The 13913-nt window shown below is 49.7% G+C and overlaps 1 protein-coding gene across 1 annotated transcript in view; it reads right to left on the bottom strand.

Annotated features, from left to right (window-relative positions):
• The window catches only part of Srrm3 (serine/arginine repetitive matrix 3), a 69879-nt gene that overhangs the window by 40216 nt on the left and 15750 nt on the right, over nucleotides 1–13913 (bottom strand).

Below are 13913 nucleotides of genomic sequence, written 5' to 3'. Positions count from 1 at the left end.
TAGGCAGAAAGAAGGACTGTCCAAAGAAACTCACAAGGGAGCAGAATGACAGTGGTTAGGGAGACTTAAACCCCTCTCCTAGGTCCTTGAGAATTCCAGCCAACAGGGGTCTAGGTCAGGCTCCTCTACCCTTTGCTGTGTGACCTTGTGGATATTACTGTCCATCTCTGTGCCTCTGATTCCCAACTGTGGATAGGAGCACCATCCACATTCCACAGGTGAGGCAAGTTCCTGAGGGCTTAGAGAAGGAAGCTGCTTGAAATGGTTAATTTTTATTGCCAAATCGATGTAATCTAGAGTCAGCTGGGAAAGAGTCTCAGTGGGGGACCGTCCAGTTTAAGTGCCCGGCAGGCATGTCTGTTGGGGATTATCTTGATTACATTAGTTGAATGGGAAGACCTGTCCACTGTGGGTGGCGTCATTTCCTAGGCGGGGAGTCCTGAACTGTTTGAGAGTGGACAATGTGAGCTGAACACTGGCATGTGTGCGTTAATTCATGGCTCTCTGCTCTTGGCTGTGAATATGACGTGGCCAGTTGCTTCAGGTCCCTAACACTCGACTTCCCTTCAGTGATGGATGGTAACATTGAATTGTGAGCTGCTCCCTCTTAAACAGGGTTTCATTATGTAGCTCTGACCTGGACTTTGCTGTATAGACCAGGCTGGCCTCGAGTGTACAGAGATCTGCCTGCCTGTGGCTCTGAGTGTATGCACCACAACTTCTGATCCTTGTCGAAGTATTTACCACAGCAACAAGAAATTAAGACACTGTCCAAACCTGTCTCTCTTCCTCTCCAACCTTGCCAATTCCCCATCCCTGCCCATGGAACAGCCCTGAACCTCAAGCCAAGTTCTACTCAGGTACACACACACACACACACACACACACACACACACACACACAGATAAAATAAAATATAAAAATTTGATCCCTTACGTCTCTCTTCACTAAGGTTCCCATTCATCCACTTATTCTCTTCCCCGACATCATCTCCATCCCCTGTCTCAGATCCTGCCTGGCCTCCCTGGCCCCAGACGCCTATCTTCCATGAACAACCTGGAAGATCAGCCCAGGGCCACCTAGGCTGAGTCACATCTTCACTGATTCAAAATACCCTATTATCTTGTCTTATCATTGTGATGCAGCCGGGCCTCGTGGTCTAGCCACATCTATCTTCACGTTTTCTTATCTCCAGGCCTGCCACCTTGCAGCTCATTCTCCCATCATGCTCTCTGTTTTTAGATGGTGTCTCACTCCATAGTCCACACCGATCTTGAACTACTGTTTATCCCAGGCTGGCCACCATTTCACCTTCCCCCTCCCTCAGCCTCCCGAGTACTATGATTTCAGGCGTAAGCCACCAGGCCTCGTTCCCAGGTGTGCTGGTGGAAGCGCCACCTCAGCCCCTGGCACCCACATACCCAAAGAGTCTGGAATGTTCTAGTAGAAGCCCCACCTCCACCCCCTCCCCCATCTCTCTCCCCAAACCCGCCCCATCAAAGCCTGCCAATCAGCAGCCCTTCCGAGCCATATTTGCGTGTGAGCTCTCCTCTACGACTCTTCCCCTGTGGCTCTTCCCCAAGACCCTCCCCAAGGGTCATCCAAGATTGCTCTCTTCCTTAAACCTGGATTGATTAATTCGGTTTGATTTGGCTTATGACATCAGCGGCGGCGGCGGATACCCAGCAACCGGGGATTTAAAACTTATCACCAGGATGCTCTCCTCCAGAGTCCTAGTCAACCCTCATAGGGAGCATCGACTTTTAGAAACCTGTCCGCTTGTGGCTGCTGGCTGGTGCCACCCTCCCAATCTCTTGTCACTTGCTGCCATCATTATAGATTTACAAGCCTAGAGTAGCCGTGGAGCTTCTGAATCCCGGTCGAATGCTCACATAAGCGGAGCTCAATGAGCAGGACCGGAAGAAATCAAAGACCATCACAAAAGGTGGGTGGGATAAGAATGCACGGCACAGTTGGTCCTGCTGTCCCCACACCCTCCCCTTGCTCTGCTGCCTTCTCCTTAAATTCCTGTGCTGGGAATAGAAGCCAGGATCCTCCCCATGCTTGGCAAGCTCTCTACTGCTGAGCCACGCCTTCAGCTCCTCACTGGGGGATTCTAGGCAGGGGCTCTACCACTGAGCCACACCCCAGCCCCTCACTGGGGGACTCTAGGCAGGGGCTCTACCACTGAGCCACACCCCAGTCTCTCACTGGGGGATTCTAGGCAGGGGCTCCACCACTGAGCCACACCCCAGCCCCTCACTGGGGGATTCTAGGCAGGGGCTCTACCACTGAGCCACACCCCAGCCCCTCACTGGGGGATTCTAGGCAGGGGCTCTACCATTGAGCCACACCCCAGACCTCACTGGGGTTTTAAGTAGGTGCCGTACTGCAGAGTCCTGTCCTCAGACACTCACAGGCAGATTGTAGGAAAGCACTCCACCACTGAGCGACACTGCCATCTTAAGACTTCGTCTCTTGCCACATTCTATTCTAAACCAGCCTCCAGCCCCTCACCCCTCCACTTGGTCTTGGCTCAGATAGCTCAGCTGGGTTACAATTTCTGTTCTCCTCTTCTCCACCCAAGGAGCTTCTACTCAACCTTTGGAGTCCAGCTCCAATGTCACCTCCCCCTGGAAGTCTTGCTCTAGGTAGGAAGTCTGGGTCACTCCCCCCTGTTTTGGTGCGCACTCTGTTATGACATTGGGACATGGAGGTTCAATGTGTTTGCGTCTGGCTACCATGCCTGACTGTGAGCCTTGTAACCAGGGCACAGCCCTAGCTTCTCAGAGCGGATCCCACACTCACAGTGCAGGAGGGGCCTGAACGCTGTAGAGGGAAACTTTTGAGGCTTCAGACCCTGGAATGTATCTTTATTTTGTCTCTTTTTGGGAGTTGGGATGCTTGAGATGGAGTCTTGCTCTGTAGCCCTAATTGGCCTGGAGTTCTGTATGTAACCTGGGATGGCTAACTTTCACTGATCCTCCTGCTGCCTCAGCCTCCCAAGTGCTAGGATCACAGGCATGGGTCATTGCCCCTGATTGACATAGTCACACACACACACACACACACACACACACACACACACACACACACACCAAAGAGTCTCACATAGCCCAGGCTACCTAAAATCATGCATAACTGAGGATGACTTTGAACTTCTGATTCTCCTTCCTCTGTATCCTGAGTTCTGGGATGATAGTCCTGAGTTCTGGGATGATAGGTATGGACCACCATGCCTGATTGGCATAGTGTTTTACAAAGTCATGCGAGACTCACAAGGAGAAGTTTGCACTGTGCTGATGTGAGCTAAAACACCTTCAACAGTCCTGATCCTAAATTCTAAATTGTGCACCTTTTCTGGGGAGTCAACATGACCTTAATACCTAGAATCATGTGATGGACTGCAGTATAAACACAGAGACACTAAAAATACTGTTTAGAATCACCTACAGGGCTAGCGAGATGACTCAGCAGGTAAAGGTGCTTTTGGCCAAGACTGATGATCTGACCTTGAGCCTGGGGAACCCACGTGGTGGTAGGAGAGAGCCTACAGTACTCTCAAATTGTCCTCCGACCTCCACGTGTGCACTGTGGCTTGTGTGCCTGGGCGCACGCACGCGCACGCACGCGCGCGCGCGCGCGCACACACACACACACACGCACACACACAATTGAAATGAATTTAAAATGGAGAATAATCTATGGAATATGTGCATAAGATATACATAAAATATAAATAGTTGGGGGCTGGAGAGATGGCTCAGTGGTTAAGAGCACTGACTGCTCTTCCAGAGGACCTGGGTTCAAGTCCCAGCACCCACATGGCAGCTCACAACTGTCTGTAACTCAAGATTTGACATCCACACACAGTCTATATACATGCAGCAAAACACCAATGCAAATAAAATAAAAATAAATAAATTATTAAAAAAATATAAATAGTTGTGCGTGGTGGTACATATCTCTAAATCCCAGCTTGGGAGGCTAAGGCAGGAAGGTTGTGAGTTCAAGGCCTGTTTGGACTACAGAAACACAGAAGACTCCAGGGCTTGTCTCAATAAAACAAAGCGAAGCAAAAAACAAACAAAACCAAAATATCAAATCAGGGGCTTCGGCGATTACCCAGTGGGTAGAGTGCTCGCTTTGTAGGTACTACACCCTGAGCTGGATGCCCAGGAATCACAGAAAATGTCAGGTATATTGGTTCCAACTCCATTCAAGGGGAAGGTGGAGACAGGTGGATCTCTGGAGTTCACTGGCCTGCTCGATGAGCTCCAGGTCAGTGGGTCAGTGAGAGACCTTTTCTCAGAAAACCAAAACCAAAACCAATCATCCAGAACCAAACCAACCAAATAGACAAAAAACAAAACCCCAAACTCAAATTGGACAGTGCCTAAGAAATGACACAAAAGGTACATGTAGTTTATGCAGACACATTCAATCATTCATTCATTCATTCATTCATTCATTCATTCATTCTCTCTCTCTCTCTCTCTCCAAATCTGGGAGTGGAGATGCGACTCAGTTGGCAAAGTTCTTGCCTAGCATGAACTCTGGGTGAAGCCCTGGGTTCCATCCCCAGCACCTCATGAACCAGGTTTGGTGATGCATGCCTGTCATTCTAGCACCTGGGAGGTGGAGGCAGGAGGATCAGAAGTTCAAGGTCACCTTGGGCTACCTAGTGAATTCTAGGCCAGCCTGGGATATATGAAACACAACCATCTCAAACAAAAAGAAAAGAAAAGAAAAGAAAAAGAGGATGGGTGGGCTACAGTTCAGTGTTCCAGTGCTTACCTCGTCTGCATAAGGCCCTGACTTAAATGCTCACACTCATGAAAAAAAAATCCAAAATCTGCAAAAATACAGTTGAAACTGGAAACACTTCTGGGCCCTAGCATTTTGTATAAGGGATTTATACCCTGTCTTTTGTTCTATTATAATCCGTTGATTCACCTGTATTCAAAATACAGGTTAAACAACGTAACAGATGTAGGTATATGCTGGAGGACCACAGTGCTCTGTCCTCTCCCAGCATGCTTGCTTAGTGAGTGGATGGAACAGTGATACCCTGAAGATCAGATTTCCTGAGGACGCAGTCTGGAAGAGCTCACAAATATAGTCGCCGTCCAAAACGACTGAACAGATGGAGACAAAGGAACGAATGTATGAAGGTAGGAAAGGATTTTGAGAAACAGCACATGTTGAATCTGGGACCCCCCAAACTAACTTTCTAAAATTGGAATGGGTTAGGCAGTGTTTAGAAGTAATATATTTAGGACGCATTGAGGGATTTTCAGTGATCATACACCCGATTTATGACGCTGAGAAAGGGGGAGAGATTAGGAGATACAGGTGGCCAGAACCCCCATCTCCACACATTTGAGGGATCGCAGAGGATTCAGGTCACACCTGGCTGAAACATTCCGCTAAGAATTCTGTGAGCTGTTGTCAGATTTGGCAAATAAAAACACGGGCTCCCTAGTTAAATAAAATTTGAATTTCATGAAGTTCGTATTTGGGACAGGCTTCTAAAAATTATTCATTGTTTCTCTGAAGTTCAGGTCTAATTGGGTGTCCTATATTTTATATGTCAATCAACCTGTGATACATCTCAGATCCAAACCTCTGGAGGTGAAACTATTATAGTTCCCTAGGTGATTTGTGTGTTTTTTTCTTTCTTTCTTTTGACAGAACCTCACTACGTAGCCAAGCATGGCACAAAACTCTCTGTTCAGATAAAAAAAAAAAATTTTTTTTGAGACAGAGTCTCATGTGCCCAGATTGTCCTTGAACTAAGTATTGCAGCTAAGGATGATCTCGAACTTCTGGTCCTCCTGCCTCCATCTCCCAAATGCTAGACAGCTTTTCTCCCCTGGAACTCTTGGTCCTCCTGCCCTAACCTTCTGAATGCTGCGATTATAGGTTCAAACCACCACCTCAGGCTTTTCCTTCTAAGTTGTGGCTACGGATGAAGGTTTGGGAATACCACCTCAGGACATGATGTCTTGCAAACAGCACTGGCTGTCATTAAAATTAGCAGTCAGAGGTGTTTGTTCTAGTTTGGACATGAAGGGCATGAGGATCCCCTGGACATCAAGGTAAGAGTCTCGGAAAGTGTCAATATTGGCCTAATTTTGGAGCTCCATAACAGGGTAGGAAAGCACTGGAATAAGGGCTGAGAATGTGGCTTGGTTGTAGAGGGCTTGCCTCTGATCCTCAGCACCAACCACGGAAGCCAACCTGTTGTGATGCACAACTGTGATCGCAGCACTCAGGAGGTGGGTGCAGGAAGACCAGAAATTTGGGGTCAGTTTGCAGAGCTACAGAATGAGTTCATGTGGGTCTGGGCTACATGAGACCCCCATCTCAAAACAACACAGGAAAAAAAAAACCCATCAGAGTGAGCAAAGTCCTTGAGTATTTGAGGAAGACACATGGAGGCAGAGGACAAACCCAGGGAAAGCTTCCAAACAGTCTATGGAAGAGTTTACAGAGAGGTGGCTGGCCATCCACACCCCTCCGCACAGCCTCCCTCCCACCCAGCCCTTTGCTGGTCTCAACAAAGAGCGTCCTTCTTCCCCACCGGGACTTCAGCACCACAGACAGCGCATACCTCCCAGCCCAGGGGGGCGTTGCTTTTGTGCCTAGGACTTTCTTGCTCAATAGGAACAGAACTTCCCCTGGCTTTCCCTGTCCCCTGCCTGCTGGAGATCTCCATATGCAGTGGGACTCTCAGGATCCAGGGCCTCAACACTCTCAAGTGTACAAGTTTCCGTGCTTGCTACAGCAGCAATACACCAAAACTGGAACAGTACACAGATTAGCATGGCCCTTGCCCAGAGTTTTTTAGCTTGGATTTTGTTTTATTTTTAACTTTTTTTTTTTCCCAGTACAGGGGATTGAACTTAGGATTTTGTACATAGTTCTACCTTTGAGTAACACCCCAGCCCCTCACTGGGGGATTCTAGGCAGGAGCTCTACCACTGAGCCACACCCAAGCCCCTCACTGGGGGATTCTAGGCAGGGGCTCTCCCACTGAGCCACACCCCAGCCCCTCACTGGTGGATTCTAGGCAGGTGCTCTACCACTGAGCCACACCCCAGCCCCTCACTGGGGGATTCTAGGCAGGTGTTCTACACTGAGCCACACCCCAGCCCCTCACTGGGGATTCTAGGCAGGTGCTCTACCACTGAGCCACACCCCAGCCCCTCACTGGGGGATTCTAGGCAGGTGCTCTACCACTGAGCCACACCCCAGCCCCTCACTGGTAGATTCTAGGCAGGTGCTCTACCACTGAGTCACACCCCAGCCCCTCACTGGGGGATTCTAGGCAGGTGCTCTGTCACTGAGCCACACCCCAGCCCCTTACTGGGGAATTCTAGGCAGGTGCTCTACCACTGAGTCACATCCCAGCCCCTCTATGCAGGTACTGCAGACTCTATCTTGAATTCTAGCAGGACTTGTGCCTGGTTGATGGGAGGAAGTCATCAAATTGCCCTCGGGTGCACGTTTCCCATCTGTAGAATGAACCTGGTCCTTGTTACCTTGTAGCCAGGTGGGACCATTCCTCCTCTGATTTTTTTCAGGGATAAGCTTGTGGTGGAAGAGGGAACTGATGCCACGCCCCGACTCCCTCCTCCTAGTACAATAGCAAACACCATCCAGGGAGAGTGCATTTTGTCTGGAATGGTGAAGGAAGTGCCTGACAGTTGTAGGCCAAGTGTGGCTACAATCCCAGAAACTCGGGAGGCTGAGGGAGGAGCATGAGAAGTTCAATGCCAGTCTGGACTACACAGTGAGATGAAGGACATCTTGGGCAACTTAGCATGAGGTCCTGTCTCATAAACTTAAAAAGTAAAATGCTTGGCAAGATGGCGCCTACTTGCAATCCCAATACTTGGGAGATGGAGGCAGGAAGTCCAAAGGTCCAAGACCATTTTGATTACACAATGCTTTGAAGCCAGCTCAGAATACATGAAACATCAAACAAAGAAATAAGCAGGCAGACAAGTTAAAAATGAAGAGGGGCTCAGTGTATAAAAGGACTTGTCATGCAAGTCTGAGGCCTTGAGTTCAATCCCTGGAGCCCACGTAAAGGTGGAAGGAGAGAATCAATTCTATGAGGGTGATCTATGGCCTAGCAATCCCCCGCCATACACACAATAATAAAAGAGCTATTGATTGGGGGATATAGGTATATATGCTGTCAGAAACATGCTTGTTGTGTCTGGTAAAGAACAAACCACAGAAAAATCCCCAAGGTTCAACAACATTTTGTCAATGTATTTTATCAAGCTGGGAAAGAAAGTCATCTCCATGATGGTGAAGGTGGGTCCCCCCTGGCTTTGAAGTCTGACTTTGAAGTCAGAACAGTCACCTGTTGTTCTTAGGGGCAGGGTCCTGTCATCTCCTTCCTCATCCCATGGGGAGGGACCCTCAGTTTCTTCAGCCTGAGAGCAGAGGAGTGGCCACAGAGCAGCAGTAATAGTGACCTGGTGCCTCCACTGTGCTCCTTGCCCAAGATGGAAGCTGAGCCTCGGAATCTGTCCCTCAAGGTTACTCACAGAGTGGTTGCTCTAGCGCCCTCTAGAGGAAAATCAAGAAATGAAGGATGGAAAGGAGATGTTTAAAATGGGGGCGGGGTTGGTCAGGGTGAATTTGAATGAGTGAAGACCAGCAGGTGGTGAGGGCTCTTCCTGGAGGAGTTTGCTTCCCTTCTCTTCCGCATTTTAAAAATTGTATTTTGTGCTGGGCGGTGGTGGCACACACCTTTAATCCCAGCCCTTGGGAGGCAGAGGCAGGCGGATCTCTGTGAGTTCGAGGACAGCTGGGCTACCAAGTGAGTTCCAGGACAGGCACCAAAACTACACAGAGAAACCCTGTCTTGAAAAAAAATTGCATTTTGTGTGTGTGTGTGTGTGTGTGTGTGTGTGTGTGTGTGTGTGTGTGTGTGTGTGTGCGTGCTTTCACCATTGAACATGTGTGGAGATCAGAGGACAACTCGAGAAAGTTTGTATGTTCCTTCCGCCATGTGGGTCCTGGAAATTGAGCTCTGGCTGCCAGGCTTCGTGGGAAGTGCCTTTACTACTGAGCCATCTTGCTGACATCTCTCCTTTTTTTATTGACAGGGTCTCATGTAGCTCAGACTGGTTCCAAACTGCCTTTGTAGCCAAGGATTTCCTTGAACTTCTGGTCACCCTGTCTTTACTTCCCAAGTGCTGGGATTGCAGGCATTGAACTCTGGCTTTCACACAAGATGGGCAAGCACTCTACCAACTAAGCTACACCCTGGCCCTGTTCTTCTTTCCCTTTCCCATACTTATTTGCTTTTGGCACAGGGTCTGGCTGTATATCCCAGGCTGACCTTGAACATGCAAGCTTTCTGTTTCAGACTCCAGAGCACTGGAATTACAGGTACGTGCCATCAGCCTGCATCTTCATCTGTAAAATGGGGCTTACTATAAGTACTTCCTCTCACAGAGGTTATGAAGAGTGAAGAAACTGGTATGTGTACAATTTCTGTTCAACCTAGCTGGTGGACACCTTTAGTTCCAGCACTGGGAGGATGAAGCAGTAAGACCGTGAGTTCAAGTCCAGCCTGTGCTATATAGTGAGTTCCAGAACAGACTGGGTTGCAGTAGAGTGAGACCTTGTCTCTGTCTCAAAACACACACACACACACACACACACACACACACACACACACACACACACACTGCTGGAGATGTAGCTCGGTACCATGTAAAAAGCGCTGGTTTTGATTTCCGGTACAAATGAGTTGTGGCACCCCACTATCATCCCAGCACTCAGGAGGGTCAAGTGTTCAACACCATCCTCAGCAACAGAGGGAGTTTGGAGTCCCCCAGGGCTACATGAGATCCTGAACTAAGGAGAAGGAGAGGAGGAAGAAGAGGAAGAGGAGGATGGGGGAGACGCCACAGTGAGCCGCAAGAGCTGGAAGCCAGGAGGAGCTGGTATCTCCTGGCAGTGAGAGGGTTACCGCGGCTTCCTCCCAGCCTCCCTGGAGTCTCTGGGGAAGGGCTGGCGCTGCTGTTTTGTTACCCAACCCTCCAGAAGATGCTGGTGCAGCTGGGAGGAAAAGACCAAACCGCCTCCTTTCAATTATTCAGTGGCTGGAGCTTCCTGGGGCTCCTGCTGGAGCCAGAGGAAAATCTTGGCGGGAGCTTCATCCACCAGGGTACCTGGGCCAGAGCCGAGGTGGGACGTGGGGGAGAGACAGGCAGCCTGGCTTGTGGGGTGCTGCGCCTTAATGGCATGCCTCGTGGTCCCTTCTCCTGCCCTCCCCTGCTCAGTCTAGACCTCTGTCTAACCTCCCGGGCCTGGGTCAGGGCTTGGCCCCACCCCTTCTCACCAACCTCAGTCTGTGGTGTTGAGATCACGGTAAGATGGTGCCCGAAGGCAGGCCAGCAGGGAAGTTGAACTGCGTAGCCTAGGAGAAGGCAGGGCCTGCTCTGACCGTTCGTGGCTTTGGGCCACCTGTCCAGCCTCAGGCAGCTCCCCTTTCTCCTGCCGTGCCCTGCTCTACCCAGAACACGCCAGCCTATGCTGTTCCGTGTGTCTGGAATGCCTCACCCCTCCATCCCTTCTGCCAAAACGGACAATGTCACCTCTTCTCGGAAGCTTCCAATGACTTTCTAAAATATGTCCTCCTGGGGGATGTACCTCTGGGGTCACCTCTTTGCTTCTGCTATGCTCTGTCTCTGGTTGAGTGACATGCTTATTTGCTTGTTTGTTTACTACTTATTGTCTTGTGTAGCTGAGGCTGGCCTTGAACTCCTTATGTAGCCAAGGGTGACCTTGAGCTCCTGATTCTTCTGCTTCTGCCTCCTGAGTGCTGGGATTACAAGCATTAACCAACATGCCCAGTGTCTGCAGTACTCAAGATCAAACCTGGGTTTTGTGGACTCCAGCAACTGAGCCATATCCCCAGTCCTGTTTTTGAGATAATGTCTCAGTAGCTAGCCCTGGCTGGCCTGGAATTCACTACATAGACCGGGCTGGCCTCGAACTCACAGAGATCCACCAGCCTCTGCCTCTCAAGTGCTGGGATCAGAGGTGTGTGTCAGCATGCCTAATGTCCTATACTGGACTTGACTCGGGATTTGTCTCGCAGTCTCTTATGTGTTGGGATTGCAGACATCCACCACAATGCCCTGCTTGCCTGAGGTTTCTCTGAGGAGAATGGTTGAGTTAGTCTGTCTTCCTGTCCTTCATGTTCACACAGGGCAGCCAACTGACCATCTCAGCACTTGGAGGTGGAAGCAGGAGGATCGATAGTTCGAGGTCATCCTCGGCTACATAGTGAGTTCAAGATCTACCTGTGATGCATGAGACCTCATGTCAAAATAAAAAAACAACAACAGTAGCAAAAATCCAACCTGGGGCAGGCAACTACCTCCGTGGGTAAAGCTGCCTGCCACCAAGCCTGAGGACCTGAGTTCAGTCCCCGGCTTACATGGTGGAAGAGAGAACCGACTCCTCCAAGTTGTCCTCTGACCTCCACACGTTTGTGTCATGCTACACACAACTAACTAACTGGAATAAAAATCTGGCCTGTGGGTCTGGGGAGGGGGCTCAGTGGTTAAGAGCACAGGCTGCTCTTCCAGAGGACCCGGGTTCAATTCCCAGTAACCACGTAGTAGCTCACAACTGTCTGTAACTCCATCTCCAGGGGATCCGACACCCTCACACAGACTTATAATGCAGACAAACACCAGTGGTCATAAAATGAATAAATAAATAAAAACACGATCTAGCCTGTGCTCGTGGTGGTGGGGAGCTCTCTTCCTGTGTTTACCACTGTTGTCCTCTTCAGGGACTCCAGTGGAAGCTGTCCTTAGTCCTTGCTCCCAATGTCCAGTCTGTGTACTTTTGACACTTGCATAAACTACATTGTCAGACTCATCACAAGATGGGGAGCCCGGCCCAGTCTCTGAATGAGATAGGAAGGACTTGTCTTTTAGCCAAGTTCCTCCCCCTATCCTAGAGCTTTCAACTTGAATTCCCAGATCAGAAGCCGGGATGGCAGATTCCCAGAGCCAAGATGGCCTCTGCCATGTGCTTGTGGAGAAGGAGCTACAGTCTGGGCCACACAGTCCACGTGACACCAGTGCAGACCACCGAGGTCCAGAGTTGGTCACCCAGACCTTTGTATGGGACAGACCCCACCAAGTCAGGAGCTCAAACTAGCAGCATCAACCAAGGGTGTCGGGTACTCCGCACTCCAGGCTTACAGACTCTGGAATAGACTAGAACAGGCAGTACTGCTCTCGAACACCGTACAGACCGGCCCAAATCAGTAGACCGCTATTGAAACCAGAACTAGGGGCTTAGGATGTGGCTTGGTTGGCACGGAGCTTGCCTAGCAGGCACAAGGCCTTGGTTCCATCTCTAGCACCGCATAAGATCAGAGTGATGATGCACACTTGGAATCCCAACTCCTGAGAGGTAGAGGCAGGAGGACCAGAATTTCAAGGTCACCCTCAACTGTAGTTGAGAAGGCTCGGCAGGTAAAGGGACTTGCTGCCAACCCTGATGACCTGAGCTTGATCCCCAGAGCCCACAAGGTACAAAGGAGAGAAATGACTGTCATCCTCTAACCTCCACACAAGTATGGCACGCACACTGGTGTGAAAGTGCACGTGTTCATACATGTACACAGGCGTGCACACGCACACAATAAATACATGTAAAATAATGTACCATAAAAACGTAATCCTCTCTTTGCCCTGGAGGAGATGGGAATGAGGGGTGGGTTGGGGGGAAGGCAGGAGGGGGGGTGTAGGAAGGGGGAGAACAAGGGAATTCGTGGTTGATATGTAAAATTAAATTAAATTATAAAATAAAAAAACATAATCCTCAGCTATATAGGCAGCTCAAGGCCAGCATAAAAAGTGAGATCCAATCTCGAAAATAAAATAAAATAAAGGGCTGGAGAGGTGGTTTAGTTGGCAAAGTGTGTGGCATGCAGCAGGACCAAATAAATAGTCTTTAGAAGCTGGGTGTGGAGCTGGAGAGATGGCTCAGCAGTTAAAAGCATTTCCTGTTCTTCCCGAGGACCAGAGTTCTGGTCCCAGCACCCTGAGGGTACACTACCACAGGTGACTCGAGTACCAAAGTACCCAGTGCCTCCAGGTGTCCTGTATTTTCTGGCCTCCAAGGGCATCCACACACAAAGGAACACACACCCATGCTTACACACAAATACATTTTAGAAAGTCTTAAGGAGAAAAGCTGGACACGGTTGCTGGGTATGGTGGTGCACGCCTTTAATCCCAGCACTCGGGAGGCAGAGGCAGGGGGATCTCTGAGTTCGAGGCCAGCCTGGTCTACAGAGTGAGTTCCAGGATAGCCAGGACTACACAGAGAAACCCTGTCTCAAAAACCAAAAACAAACAAACATGCTAGACAGGGTAGTGTGCATTTGCAATTCTTGGTGAATCCCTGGTACTTTCTGCCCAGCTAGCCTAGGTGAGCCCCAGGGTCAATAAGACCCTGTCTTTAAAAATAAAGCGGGTACCATCTGAGAAACAAAATTTAAGGTTGTCATCTAGTCCCACAAGCAAGCGCACAAATGTATGTGCGCCCCCACACACTTACACAGTGCACTTCCTACCAACATGTACACACACACACACACACACACCCCAACACCCCAGAACCCAAACCAGTTGAGCAAGTGGCATATCAGTGCCCCCTCTCCTACACTCCCATGAAACAAAGGTTGTCTCCCTCGAGTAACCAACTTGCTTCTCCTTGGAGATCGCTGTGGCCCTTAGGGAAGCTGGCACCTTCTGGATGGGGACCTTTCCCAAGGCTGATGGCACTAGAAGGGAGATTTGGGGTGATCTGGTGGGGGCCAAAGAGCAGCTTCAAATTACTTAGAGAAA

The sequence above is a fragment of the Peromyscus leucopus genome, chromosome 23, assembly GCF_004664715.2.
Source record: "Peromyscus leucopus breed LL Stock chromosome 23, UCI_PerLeu_2.1, whole genome shotgun sequence".
Classification (NCBI taxonomy): Eukaryota; Metazoa; Chordata; class Mammalia; order Rodentia; family Cricetidae; genus Peromyscus; species Peromyscus leucopus.
Note: the sequence above shows the minus strand (reverse complement) of the source record. Positions and strands in the feature narration are given on the sequence as shown.